Here is a 15826-nt window from a genome sequence, read left to right as displayed (position 1 = left end):
TAGATGCAATAAAAAATGATAAAGAGGATGTCACCACAGAAATACAAGCTACCATCAGACATTACTACAAACAACTCTATGCACATAAACCAGTAAACCTGGAAGAAATGGATAAATTCCTGGACACTTGCACCCTCCCAAGCCTAAACCAGGAAGAAGTCAGAATCCTGAATAGACCAATAGCAAAGGCTGAAGTTGAGGCAGCAATCAATAGCCTACCAACCAAAAAAAAAAGCCCAGGTCCAGGTGGGTTCACAGCAGAATTCTGCAAGACATACAAAGAGGAGCTGGTACCACTCCTTCTGAAACTATTTCAAACAATCCAAAAAGAAGGAATCCTTCCCAAATCATTTTATGAGACCAACATCATCCTGATACCAAAACCTGGCAGAGACTCAACAAAAAAAGAAAACTTCAGTTCAATATCCATGATGAACATCGATGCAAAAATCTTAAGTAAAATACTGGCAGACCGATTGCAACAGGACATTAAAAAGCTTATCCATAATGATCAAGTAGGTTTCATCCCAGGGATGCAAGGCTAGTTCAACATACGCAAGTCTATAAACATAATCCACAACATAAACAGAACCAAAGACAAAAACCACAGGATTATCTCAATAGATGCAGAGAAGACCTTTGGCAAAATTCAACAGCCCTTTATGCTAAAAACTCTCAATGAACTAGGTATTGATGGAACGTATCTCAAAATAATAAAAGCTATTTACAACAAATCCACAGTCAATATCATACGTAATGGGCAAAAACTGGAAGCATTCCCTTTGAAATCTGGCACTAGACAAGGGTGCCCTCTCTCACCACTCCTTTTCAATATAGTATTGGAAGTTCTAGCCAGAGCAATCAGGCAAGAAAAAGAAATAAAGGGTATTCAGTTAGGAAAGGAGGAAGTCAAATAGTCTCTATTTGTAGATTACATGATTGTATATTTAGAAGACTCCATCGTCTCAGCCTAAAATCTCCTGAAACTGATAAGCAACTTCAGCAAAGTCTCAGGATACAAAATCAGTGAGCAAAAATCACGAGCATTCCTATACACCACTAACAGACTTAAAGAGAGCCAAATCAAGACGAACTGCCATACAAAATTGCTACAAAGAAAATAAAATACCTAGGAATACAACTAACAAAGTATGTAAAGGACCTCTTCAAGGAGAACTACAAACCACTGCTCAAAGAAATAAGAAAGGACACAAACAGATGGAGAAATATTCCATGCTCATGGCTAGGAAGAATCAATATTGTGAAAATAGCCATACTGCCCAAAGTAATTTACAGATGCAATGCTATCACCATCAAGCTACCTATGACCCTCTTCCCAGAACTGGAAAAAAACCACCTTAAACTTCCTATGGAACCAAAAGAGAGCCCACATAGCCAAGTCAATTCTAAGCAGAAAGAACAAACCTGGAGGCATCACGCTACCTGACTTCAAACTATACTACAAGGCTACAGTAATCAAAACAGCATGGTACTGGTACCAAAACAGAGATATAGACCAGTGGAACAGAACAGAGGCCTCGGAGGCAATGCCACACATCTGCAACCATCTGATCTTTGACAAACCTGACAAAAACAAGCAATGGGGAACAGATTCCCCTTTTAATAAATGGCATTGGGAAACTGGCTAGCCATGTGTAGAAAACAGAAACTGGACTGCTTTCTGACACCTTATGCTAAAATTAACTCCAGATGGATTAAAGATTTAAACATAAGGCCTAACACCATAAAAACCCTAGGAGAAAGGCTAGGCAAAACCATTCAGGACATAGGCACAGGCAAGGACTTCATGACTAAAACACCAAAAGCATTGGCAACAAAAGCCAAAATAGACAAATGGGATCTAACTAAACTCCAGAGCTTCTGTACAGCAAAAGAAACAATCATTAGAGAGAACTGGCAGCCAGCAGAAGAGGAAAACATTTTTGCAATCTACCCATCTGACAAAGGGCTTATATCCAGAACCTACAAAGAACTAAAACAGATTTACAAGAAAAAAAAAAAATTCAAAAGTGGGCAAAGGACAGGAACAGACACTTTTCAAAAGAAGACATACATGAGGCCAATAAACATATGAAAAAATGCTCATCATCACTGGTCATCAGAGAAATGCAAACCAAAACTACATTGAGATACCATCTCACACCAGCTAGAATGACGATCATTAAAAAATCTGGAGACAACAGATGCTGGAGAGGATGTGGAGAAATAGGAACACTTTTACACTGCTGGTGGGAGTGTAAATTAGTTCAACCATTGTGGAAGACAGTGTGGTGATTCCTCAAGGCCTTAGAAATAGAAATTCCATTTGACCCACCAATCCCATTACTGGGTATATATCCAAAGGATTTTAAATCATTCTACCATAAAGACACATGCACCCACATGTTCATTGTGGCACTGTTTAGCAAAGACCTACAACCAACCCAAATGCCCATCGACAATAGACTGGACAAGGAAATTGTGGCACATAGAACCATGGAATGCTATGCAGCCATATAAAATGATGAGTTCGTGTCCTTTGTAGGGACATGACTGAATCTGGAAACCATCATTCTCAGCACACTGACACAAGAACAGAAAAACACCACATGTTCTCACTCATAGGCAGGTGTTGAACAATGAGAACACGTGGACACAGGGAGGGGAGCATCACACTGGGATCTGTTGGGTGGGAATAGGGGAGGGACAGCAGTGGGTAGGAGGGTTGGGGAGGGATAACATGAGGAGAAATGCCAGATATAGGTGACGGGGGGATGGAGGTAGCAAACCACATTGCCATATGTGTACCTGTGCAACAATACTGCATGCTTTGCAGAACCTAATGTGCAATCAAATATATATTTTTTAAAAATTAACCTTTGTGATAGACACCACACACAGCTAAGTACAATCGTAGCTGTTGAGCATCTTTTTCTGTGCATCGTAACAAAGGGCAGAGAAGTTTAGTTTAAACAAAAAAATGTTATATCATGTGGCTAAGAAAGTGATGAGCAGAGGTGGCGCTTTAAGGCAGAACCACAACAGCAGCTGGCTCACTGGGTGGTGATGGTCAGGCATGCTATGCTATGCTATGGTGAGCAGCAGAAGGCTGTTTCAGGGTAACATTGCTCCTGGTGTTGTCTCTGCTGCTAAGCAGCCCTGCGACATTCCCAAGTCACTTTCCCTCTCTGGGCTTTGGTTACCTTCTTTACCACATAGGAGGGTGGGTTTGATCATCCCTATGACTCCTCCTAATAGACCAAATTGGCTGAATATCCCAGCACATAATGGCTTATCCCAAAAGATAAACAAGGGCAAAAGAGTATTTTTAGAAAATTTTAATTTTTGACTCCAGCTGAGTTTTCTTGGCCACAGGCCTCTCTGCCAAACCTACTTTTGCTGCTTTTCTTTGAGTTAAGAGAGTAATTAAGCAAATAAGAACCAAAAGGGACTCTAAAAGGGATTTACAAGACTCTCCTTCCCAGGTTTTCTGAGTTGTATTTAAAGCTACCTGGGGCTCCCTGCTGGATTCCGGAGACACAGGATCACAGTCTCATTTACATTCTTCTCCCGCGCCACCGTCATTACACAGTCATGTTTTTTCTTACATTCCTGAATAAACTCTTCATCTCTGATGTGCTTAGAAGACTTTCTTCAGCTTGGCATTTTATTTTATTTTATTTTATTTTATTTATTTTTTGAGACGGAGTTCCACTCTTGTTACCCAGGCTGGAGTGCAATGGCGCAATCTCGGCTCACCGCAACCTCCACCTCCTGGGTTCAGGCAATTCTCCTGCCTCAGCCTCCTGAGTAGCTGGGATTACAGGCACACGCCACCGTGCCCAGCTAATTTTTTGTATTTTTAGTAGAGACGGGTTTTACCATGTTGACCAGGATGGTCTCGATCTTTTGACCTCGTGATCCACCCGCCTCGGCCTCCCAAAGTGCTGGGATTACAGGCTTGAGCCACCGCGCCCAGCCTAGCTTGGCATTTTAATTCATGGATGTTTAATTCAAGTTTTCAGATGGTACCAAAGAAGAATCCCCTTCTGGCATAGTTGAAAACATGCCCTTGTTTTACTACTGTGCTTCTCCACTTGCCCGTCATAATTTTATTTCTCCTGCTTTGGTTTTTGTAAAGTTAAAAATGTATTTACTCTGTCTCCATGCCTCTTTATTAAAGGAGAAGTACACTGCAGCATGGTTTGTAATAATGAAAAGTGGGGCATAATGCCCTGTAAATGCTCATAGAGGAAGGAATGGTTTGATTTAAAAAAAAAATTTTTAAATGACCACTATTCAAGGGAATACTAAGGAACAGTTAAAAAGAACAAGGTTCATTGGTATTAACATGGAACATTTTCCAAAACATATGGATAAATGAAAGCTAATGTGTATAATGTGGTATTATTTATGTGAAGGCTTATCTGAACTACATACCTTCATGTAGGCATGTATGTGTGTAAACAAGAAAACTCAGGAAGGTCACACAAATAGGTAGCAATGGTTTACTCTGGCAGCAGAGTTAAGTGAGGAGTAGGCAAAAGTAGTGAGATTTTTTGTCTTATCTGCATTACTTAGATTTTAAATGTTAAAAATATAATCATTTGTGCCATTTTAAAAAATGTATTTTTAAATAGGATTTTTATAAAGAGTGAGGTGGCAATGGTTTATATCCACCTCTTAATTTCAGCAAATAAGCAAAAGGTAGAGAAAACATTTCTTCCCCAGATTGATAACCTACCATCCTGTGCTTGGAGGTGTGATGATCTTTCTGATTATCTACCAGTGTGAGGGAAAATAACGCAACAAAGATTTCAGGAAGTAAACCATGTATTCCATCCTGGACAAGAACCATCTGAAAACCTCTGCATTTCAGGTCTTAATTACCCTGTCATTTCAGTTTTATTCTCAGAGCTAATTCTGAGAAGTGACAGATTTTCTCATATGCTGTGCAATTTAATTACAATTAACTCCTTACAATATAATTACAGGAAAGTGCTATTTTTTCAGAATCTGAGCAACCAAAAAGTTCACATAATCAGCAGCTTTCCTCTGTAGTCTGCTTTTTGAAAGTGAGACAAATAAGAGACTGAATCAGGAAGCTCTTCCAAAAACACCTTTCAAGCTCTGTCATCAGGTCAGTCCAGATGAAGCTTAATTTCTTATACCTTCAGCAATTCCTGCTGATAACTGATGTTTCTAACAATGGCAGTGAGATAGCACATGCAAACTTGGAAATTTCAAAGAAAGATAAAATTGTAGGTGGTATCTGGTGTTGCTCTCTGTGTTTTTGAAAATTATAATTCAAATCCACATATTTGGTATCTCTCAGACACTCAGAAAATTCAGCAATTGCATTTCTTAACCAAGAGATGTAAGAGAAAAGACTTGTGCAGAATGTTTCCAGGTAGCAAACATGGACAAGCCACATTTTAAGCACTCAGTAGCCACATGTGCCTAGTGGGTACCATACTGGAAAGTACAATTCTAAAGCATTCTGACAGGAAGTCTTCCTGACCAGTAGGCTATTAGAGATTGCATGGCCCTTCAGGGTGTAGCTTGTCATGCAGCCAGCCATGTCTTTCTTACCCTTCTGTTTGGTCTCTTCTATTTGGTCACCAGCTCCAAGATAGCAGGAAGAAGCAGCATATATCCCCCCACAGGGCATGTCGTCAATGATGCTGGATTCTGCAGGGTCAGCCCTTTCTTCCACCTTCATACCCTCTGTTGAGAGTCTCACACTTCCCAGAGTCCTAAGTAGCTTATGCATAGAAAGGGCCATTTATTCAAGAGTCAGCTGTGGGTAGACCTGCCACCTGGAGGCCTACCTCTAGTTTTCCTACCTCAGGGAAACTAGTTTCTAAGCACTAGCAACAGATTCTCCTTGTTCCTTCAGTCTGTCTGCAAATGGCCACCTTCACTATACAATGGCTGACTTTGTCCTCTTTGCATGGGGCAGGAGCCTGAAAGGTCACAGCAGCACATCTCTGGAAATGCTGACTCCCAGCTTCCAAGGCTGCTGGGACTAAGGGCTGTTTGGTGATCAGCCAGATGTTTTGAGTTTACCTCTTCCAAAAAATGGCTTTTTTCTCCTCTGCATATTATTTTTCTGAATTGCTGCCTGTATTGTTCAGAGAACCCCAGATTAATAACAAAACCTTAACTTATTCAAGCCAAGAAGAATCTACAACCCTCCTTCTCAACTAGTTTTCACAAGATCATTTCAGTTTATCTTTTGTGCTACATCCTGAATTAATTCCTCAGTTTTGTTTTGCATAATTTGTTATTTATTGAATCACTACCTAAGGCTTATTCCACGTTTCAAGGTGTTTTTGCTTTTTACTTCGATGAGTATGTTTATCAGCGCTTTCTTATTTATTTGTTCTTGCCTTATTTTGGCATTCTTTGTTTTATAATTTCTTTTTTCAGGTGGAAAGTATTTCTTGATTTATCTTTTGAGCATCATAAATTTGTTTTAAAATCCTTGTTGAATTGTTTCATAAAATATATTTCATCTACAGTGCTGTGCAATAAAAGAAATTTTATCTGCACTGTCCAATATGGTGGCTGTTAAGCCCTTGAATTTCATTTGATTTTAATTTTTATTTAAATGTAAATCATCCATATGGCTAGTGGCTACCATATTAGATAACGTAGCTCTAGAATAAGTTTTAAAAAAAATTGCTGATTTTGTTGTTAGGATTAGGTTTCCTCCTGTGTTTTAGAATTTTGATTTTCAAGCTCGTTTTAAGTGGAAGGTAATTTATTTTTTCTGTGGCTGGGGAAAGCGAGGTGGGGAAGGAAGGTTGGTTTTCAGTATTCTCCACGGGGACACCAGCCTAGAATTGTGTCTTTAAATGGTATTTTGAAGCTCTTGCCTCAGAGAGACATTGATGCGCACCCACTGGCAGCTTGGTTCAGTTTCTGATCAGACCATGTCTTCTTCTTTTGTAGACCTACCACTTGCTAAAATTGTAGCCCCTAGCAGTAGCAAGCAATGGCACATTTTTTCACTCTACTTTTTCAAGCAAAAGAGCCCCACCTGAGTCCCGAACATGAAGCCATGAGGCTAATCCCAATCCCCTAGTTTTTACGAGTCATTTTTGTCCCTTTTTCCTACCACAGCTAGAGCACTATCACTGCCTGTCTGCCTCCAGACTGGGCGCCCAGATGCTTTAGCCTCCCTCACTGCTTTGCCTTTCTGTTCTGTTCTGGCCCTTGGATATGTTTATCTTGTTTGGGAGTCTAGTTATATCTTTTTAGTTTTCTATTTTTATATTATAACTGTCATTGCTATGTGTTTGAGATGGAGGGGGCACATCATGACATGAACTTAACAAAGCTTTCTTGACCCAATGGTGTCCCCCCATAACATTTCCAGTTATAGCACACAAATGAAGACTTTCACAACTACCTCATCATTCCCCAAGCATTTGGTCACTTGTGTGACAGAACACAATAGGTTCTCATTAAACGGGTGTTGAATTAATAATGAAATATCAAACCTCAAGACAAACATTACCTCCAGAGTATAACTCCCCAAATTTTCAATAAACTCCTATAGTATCTCAGTGAGATGATATAAAGTGATAAAAACTCTTCTTCTGAACCACACAGAGCCCTAGAAATAGAGAAAACACATAATTGAAAAGAGCAGCAAATAATTTATGGCATCTCTAATTTACCAAAACACCCAGCTTTTTTTATTATTATTTTTTAAGAAACAGGGTCTCTCACTCTGCTGCCCAGGCTGATGTAGAGTGGTGTGATCATAGCTCATTGTAACTTTGAACTCCTGGGCTCAAGGAACACTTCCACCTCAGCCTGCCAAGTAGCTAGGACTACAGGCACATGCCATCATACTCAGCTACTTAAAAAAATTTTTTTTGTAAAGGTGGGGACTTCCAGTATGTTGCCTAGGCTGGCCTTAAACTCCCAGGCTCAAGAAATCTTCCTGCCTCAGCCTCCCAGAGGGCTGGGATTACAGTTACAAGCCACTGCACCAGGCCCACACTCAGCTTTTTAACAATTCTGAAAGGGATTCCCAAATGTGACTCACAAGTTCCTACCTCTGTCAACCTTGGGCTACATAGGATAATAGCAAGGGGAATAAAACAGTAGTGAAATATCTGGGCTGTTGGCCACTGAATGGTCCTGAGCATTCCCGTATATCCACTGAACACTTACGTAGATCCTACCTCTAGATCCTCACTGCCTTACCAACTGAAAAAGCTGCTCTTACCAGGAAAGAAGAAACAGACCAATATGAGTTGGATTGGTTTAATTTTCTTAGGTAGTCTCTTTCTGCTGTCTGCTTTTCTAATCCTGTGTTTTCTTAGATCTGCAACTAGTTAATACCCACATTTGAGTATTCTCTGTTTTTCTGCTTCCAACAATTGAATCCCGTGCTCCTCTTTGTTTTAAAAACAGGCAGGGAACTTGGACAAGTAGGAGGCTTAAGTCCCTCAAAGACCTGCCTTGGTGCTACTGGGATTGAGCCTGTGGCTGGCTGGCAAGAAGGGTGTTGGTATTTTTAATAATTCATCTGCTCCAGACATTTTTATGTAATGAGGTTTAGGGCTAATGAGCAAAACACTCATAAAGAATACAGATTAAAACTCTTCCCAAACCTTACTTACAAAACCTTTTAAAAAATGGATGAAGGCTGAGTATGTCTATGGGTATGAGTGACCTCAGTTAATGATTCTATTAACCCAGTAAAAACTGGGTTTAAACAAAGCACCATGGAACAGTCAAGTATCTAATACAGTATCTCATGCGTATCTACTCCCTGAACGAACTGCTGACAAATGTGATTTTATTGAATCCCAATCCTTTGTAAGTTGTCATGGAGGTTAGTAGAGTTACTTCTAGCCAGTTTATTCTGTTTGCCAAAGAATGTTTTTCCTTGCTCCTTTGTATGGGATTGTCAGTTGTCTCTGGGAGATGCTAGATCGAAATTACGATATAATGATGGTAGATGATATAATGAAAACTGAGAGAAGCTATGTTGATATGATTTCAAAACACCTTCTAAGATATGCTTATCACCTCAAACAAATAGATGTTTGCTATAGATGGTTTAATGTTAAAATTTTCCATTCAACTAAATGAAATCCAAAAACTTAGTTAGGGCATCTTTCAGATTGGTCACAAAACACTCTCAAAATAAAAATATACAGATCAATAATTTGTTCAACTTTGTGGAACACGGATAATCACTTAGGTTCAAGAACAAGCGAATTGAGAAGCACTGGGTGGAGAAATTTGCTGCGATGCATAAAAGTCAAAGATGTACTTTATGTTTCCCACATCATCCCTCACTCGCTGGGAGCCTTAGGCCAGGTTCAGCATGATGGACCTGGAGATCCCAAGAAAGGGACAATTTCAGTTGCATTTTAATCAAGCCCCAGGATAAAGGGAGAATTATGTGAAATTGGTAATAGAAAAGAGCAATCGTTTCTTGCCCCCATGGTCATTTATACACCTCATGCCTGAACAACTGGATAAATTAGTAGCTGTGCCTTCCTCACAATCAAATGTGTATGCAGGACGGTTTTAGAAGAGTTCAACCTCCTGCCCTAAACTGATTTCTTCTAATACTTCTGAAATTGTGCTGTAACAGATAAGCAGCATTCTGATGCAGTTAATTAAAACCTCACTACATCCAAAGCAGCAGGAAGATGGATGGATGTGGCCTTAAGCTTTCCCCCACCCAGAGAACATTTCCACCCATAACAAAGAAATCAGACTAAATTTGATATGATTTGGTTGTTTAGGTATACTCTTTAAATCGGACTCCTTTACAACATCATGTGTTCTCCATGGAGGATGAACAGAAGTTCCTCTTGGAGAGAATGTTTGCTCAAATACTCTGGTGGTGGGTGCATTTGCAGCAGTCCTGTTCCCTGTGATCTGGGTGTACCTTTATAATGGGGAAAATCACATGCAACACTTCACCTCCTACCTGTCTGATGACGCTTCCCTGCAGAGGAGGCATTGTTTATATATAGTACCTAACACTTCAGGGACTATATTAACTCATTTAATTCTCACAAAAAAACTTAGGAGGTATTTTTACATATAGTAATTTGGGCTTTTTTTTTTTTTGAGACGGAATCTTGCTCTGTCGCCCAGGGTGGGGTGCAGTTGTGTGATCTCAGCTCGCTGTCCTCTGCCTCCCAGGTTTAAGCAATTCTCCTGTCCCAGCCTCCCAAGTAACTGGGACTACAGGTGTGTGCCACCACACCTGGCTAATTTTTGTGTTTTGGGTAAAGACAGGGTTTCACCATGTTGGCCAGGCTGGTTGCAAACTCCTGACCTCAAGAGATCTGCCTGCCTCTGTCTCCCAAAGAGCTGGGATTTCAGGCATGAGCCATGCCAGTCCTCACATAGTAATTTTTATATATTCTAAATATAGAAACATTTCCAGATGAGATCTGGAATTTACATCCCAACTGTGGGGAGTAGAGCATGGAGGTATGTCCATGGAACAGGGTTGGCCATGATTTAATGGTTTGTGGGGCTTAGGGATGGGATTTAGGGGTCCATGTTTTATCCTGCACACTTTTGTGTACATTCGAAATTTCTCCATAATAAAAACATAACAAAAACTCTGAGGTAGATACTATTTTTTCTCTTTCTTATAGATGGGAAAATTTGCCCAAGTTCACACAATTTTAAAGACTATGCATCAAGGTGCCCCAGGGCACCACCATGAACTGACTGTGGATGGAAGCACAGCAATACTCAATATCAGTCAGACACAATGTGAACTACCACACTAGCTCAAGTTCACAGTTTCCACGTTGGATTTCACTACCTTCCTTTTGATGATGTCATTTCTTTGGGAAGCTGGGTTTTCAGCACTTATTGAGAGCAACCACCATGTGAAAAATCGATGTGGAACAGGAACTGTGGGCGATGATGGGCAATCTGACTGTGAGGTTTGAAAAGTTGTGCAGTGCCCATTAGGTATACACATCCCAGTAGGAAGTAAGTGGAGATTTCAGAATGAAATTATTTTTCTCTCAGTTTATGTACAGTTTTTTCTAATGGCTATTACGTTTTCAGGATATAAATTTTTACGTTTTTTTGGACCTAACCAAGGGCCATATGAATCAAAAACATTTGGGAACCCCTGCATTATATTATACTAAGATGCAGAAGCTGAAAGGTGGAACATCCAAGTATTTGTTCCCTAAGCTGGTTCAGCCCCCTCATTAGAAACAAAGTGTGCTTATTCACTTATCCATTCAACCAATACGCACTTGATATATTCTAAGCACTGATGGGGGCATATAGCAGTGAACAAGACAGAATCCCTACCCTGATGTGCCTGCTGGGAAGAAAGATAATAAACAGGATTAACAGTAAGCCTGCACTCTATTCGATTGTGGTAAGTGCTAAGAAGAGGGGGACAGTGCAGGCTAGGGGATAGGAAACGTGGAGGGCAGGGAAGAAGAGAAATTCTAGACAAGGTGACCAGGGAAGGCATCCCTAAGCTGACAATTCGGTAAAGACGTGAAAGAGGTGAGAGAACTATCAGCCGCTTAGTTATCTCTCTTTTTGGTTTCCTAACACTTTGCTGTGAGAATTAGTTCTCTCTTCATGGAAAAAATAAACCAATTCAGCCAGGTGTGGTGGCTCACGCCTGTAATATCAGCACTTTGGAAGGCCAAGCTGGGGGAATCACCTGAGGTCAGGAGTTCCAGACTAGCCTGGCCAATGTGGCAAAACCCCAGCTCTACTAAAAATGCAAAACTTGGCCGAGTGTGGTGGTGCTGCCTGTAATCCCAGCTGCTTGGGAGGCTGAGGCAGGAGAATCTCTTGAACCCAGGAGATAGAGGTTGCAGTGAGCCAAGTTAGCACCACTGCACTCCAGCCTGGGCAACAGAGCGAGACTCCATCTCAAAAAAACAAAACAAAAAAACCGATTCAGAAACAGAGCTCTGAAGTTAAACTATAAAACAAATAGGAAACTGACAAGAACTGGCCTGTATCAGATAGAGTAATTAATAAAAAAGCAAAAGAAAAATGGTGTGTAACTTACTTTCTTCTATGTGGATTACCTTCACTTTTTTCCAGTGGAACCTGAACTTGGAGCATGAAGGAAAAAAGGTAATAAATAATCACACCAGCTCAGCCCTATACCTCATTTCCAATGAGAAATCAAGAAGGTGCCAGAGATTTTATGCAAATAAGTCATGTTATCATGACTTGAATGGTAAATGACACTAAAATGCTTAGATGTTTTAAAGGGGATTGACACTGTACTAACACCAGTTGCTTGTATGATAACACCTTCATAGTTTGCTTTTGTATGGAGATATTTTATGAAGATGGGAGTCAAAGGCCATAAGGGGATTTTTTTAATCGAACCATGTATAACATACAGAGGTCAATCCCAAAAATGTTAATAGCAATTAGAACAATCAATCAAAAAAAAGCAGTGGATCGTTTTCTTTCTGGCATCCTGTAAAGCCCATGTAAATGGAAATACCAGAAGAAAAAACAAGTTTGAATTGCCACCACTGAGTTGTTTTGTTGCCGTTGGTTGGTTAGTTGCGTTTGAGATAGTGTCTCACTCAGTTGCCCAGGCTGGAGTGCAGTGGCACTATCACAGCTCACTGCAGCCTCAACCTCCCAGGCTCAAGCAGTCCTCCCATCTTAGCCTCCCAAGTAGCTGAGACCACAGGCATGTACCACCATACCCAGCTAATATCATTTTTTGTGCAGACAGGGTCTCCCTATGTTGTCCGGGCTGGTCTCAAGTTATCCTGGGCTCAAGTTATCCTCCTACCTGGGCCTCCCAAAGTGCTGGGATTGCAGGTGTGAGCCACCGCACCTGGCCCACCACTGAGATTTTTTATGGGACAGCTGCAACCTTCATAGAGCTATGGAATTTTTCTGAGCCTCATTATAAGCTCCTTAGATATCCTATGCCCCTGACCTTGTTTGTTGACCCACTTCTATGTCCTTAACAAATCCATCAAACTCATTATATTATACTGCTTAAGATGCAGGAGGCAGGGTTCCTCAAGGTACCTGGAGCCATTTCAACTCCTTTCCCTTCTATCTTGGCCTTTCTGAGTTCCAGAAATTTTGACAAGGTACAGACATACATGATCTCTCTACTACCCTCCTCCCTTCCCAAAATGTTTAGAGTTAATCCCACTGTAAGTCATGTCTTGTTAAAAATCATTTGGCTGAGCAGGATCTGCAGTAGTTCCCAACCCTGACTGCACATCTGAATTACCCCAGGAGCTTAATAACAAGAGAAATCTAGATTTAGTACATTTACTTGAGGCCCATGAATTTGTATTCTGAACAAGTGCCTCAGATGATTCTGTTAGAAAACACTTTGTGAGAATCTTGATGGTTGAGTAGAAGCTTACCAGACTGGTAAAGGGAAGAAGAGAATTTTTTTATACATGGGATATAAAATGCCATGTGTGCAAGTATGGATGAGGAAATATGTGTGGCAAGTTCAAGGTTTTCAAACTGTGCTCCTAAACACTGCTTAGGTAGAAAGTAAGTTGTTTTATAAAAATTAAGAGTCTTTTTGATATTGTATTATTATGATTATATTACATGAATATACTGTTGTTTCAAATAATACAGGGATACACAAAACATATTAAAATTCCCTTCAAACATCACCATTCTCCATATGCACAAACACGGATGCCCGGTGTTCCCATGAAGAAATTGCTGTTGGCAGTTTTGGGCATATCCTTCCAGAATGTTTTCCATTAAACTAAATATGGTTTTGTTGTTGTTGTTTCTATAGTTTACAGCTTACATATACCAGGTTAACTTTTTAAAAATTTAATATGCCTTGGAGTCTTTTCCATGTAAGCGTATATAAATTTTATCCCCTTCTTATTAATTGGGAATCTGTCTCCTGGTCTCTTTCCCAATATTAGGGGAAAGTTTTCCAGTGTCTCACTCACCATTTAGCATGATGCCTCCCATAGGTTTTTGTAGATTTTTTTCTATCCAATCAAGGAAGTTCCTTCTCTCTTAGTTTACAGGGAGTTTTTCGTATTAAATAGATGTTCAACTTTGTCAAATGTTTTTCCATACATCTGTGGAAGTGATGATTGAATTAGGTTTTGTTTTCTGTTTATATGCTGAACTACACTGATTTATTTTCAAATGTTAAAATACTCTTGCATATGGGGAATAAACCCGACTTGGCCATGCTATATTATCCTTTTCATATACTGCTAGATTCTATTTGCTACTATTTTGTAACATTTTTACATTTATATAAAGGAGTTTGTTGTTTTTCTTTCTTATAACTCCTTAGGTTTCAGAATTAGTTTTTCAATATGGTCTCATAAAAAGAATTAGGAGTCTGTTTTTTTCTTTTTTTTTTTTAAACTTTGTAGAAGCATTTGTTCAAGATTAGTTTACCTTTTCCTGAAATTTTGGAAAAAAGTATCAATGAAGTGTTCTGTGCCTGGAGTTTTGTTTGTGGGGAGGTTTTTAATAATGAATTCCATTTCTTTAGTTGATACCAAACTATTCAGATTTCTGTTTCTTCTTTGGTCAGCTTATATAATTTTCATATGACATGTGTCCATTTCATCCAAATTTCCAAATGTATTGACTTAAGGCTGTTTGTTGTATCATATTATTTGTGTTTTAATATCTGCAGGGTCTGTAGTGAAACTTTTCTCTTTCTTGTTTCCTTTCTTTTTTAAAGTTCTTCTTGGTAGCAGTTTATTCAATTTTATTAATCTTCCTAAGGAAATATTTTAGGATTTTAAAATTCGATTGTGCCTGTTGTTTTTCTATTTAATTGATTTATCAGATAGTACAAGAAAGTTCTGGTCTCTCTTGTGGTAGGCACAATAAGGGTCCCTCAAACATGTCCACATCCTAATCCCTGGAATCTGTAAATATGTTACCATATATGGCACAAAGAACTTTGCAGATGTGATTAAGGTTTGGGTCTTTTAGATGGGGAGATTATCCTGGATTCTCCTGGTGGGCTGAATCTAATCACAATGTCCTTAAGAGTAGAGAGCCTGTCTCAGCTTCACACAGAGAAACAGAACATGAAAAGGATTCAACCTGCTATTTCTGGCAATGGCATGCAATGGGACCACCAGACAAGGAATTTGGTCATCTCCAAAAACTGGGAATAGGCCGGGGGCATAGTGGGAGGCTCATGCCTATAATGTCAGTGCTTTGGGATGGCAAGAAAGAAGGATTGCTTGAGGCCAAGAATTCGAGGCCAGCCTGGGCAACATGGCGAGACTCTGTCTCTGTAAAAATTAAAAAATTAGCTGGGCATGATGGTGTGGGCCTGTAGTCCTAGCTACTTAGGAAGCTGAGGCAGGAGAATCACTAGAGCCCAGGAGGTTGAGGCTGCAGTGAGCCGTAATTGTACTACTGCACTCCAGCCTGAATGTCAGGAAGAGACACTATCTCTAGGGGAAAAAAAAAAAACTGAGAGTGGCCTTCGATTTATAACCAGCAACTGATCCTACAACCTCAAGGAAACGGATTCTGCCAACAACCCAAGTGAGCAAGAAACAGAATGAGACTCCAGAAAGATAAGGCAACTCTGCATCCCCCTTGATTTTAGCCCAGTTAGACCCATGCAAACCTTCTGATCTGCAGAATTGTAAGATAATATTGTAACTTGTTACAATAGCAATAGAAAATGAAGATGCCACCTTACATAGCTTAGAGTCCAAAGAGGGAACAAGAATATACATCACCCACGACAATATAGCAGGGTGTGAGTCGCAGGGTCAGTGATTTAACCCTGGCCTCACCCTCAAAAAACAGCCTCAAATTTAAATTG

The 15826-nt window shown here is 39.9% G+C and overlaps 1 protein-coding gene across 16 annotated transcripts in view; it reads left to right on the top strand.

Annotated features, from left to right (window-relative positions):
• Positions 1–15826, top strand: part of TMEM108 (transmembrane protein 108) — a 337717-nt gene that overhangs the window by 233920 nt on the left and 87971 nt on the right. The gene's annotated exons all lie outside the window — the stretch shown is intronic.

The sequence above is a fragment of the Callithrix jacchus genome, chromosome 17, assembly GCF_049354715.1.
Source record: "Callithrix jacchus isolate 240 chromosome 17, calJac240_pri, whole genome shotgun sequence".
Classification (NCBI taxonomy): Eukaryota; Metazoa; Chordata; class Mammalia; order Primates; family Cebidae; genus Callithrix; species Callithrix jacchus.
Note: the sequence above shows the minus strand (reverse complement) of the source record. Positions and strands in the feature narration are given on the sequence as shown.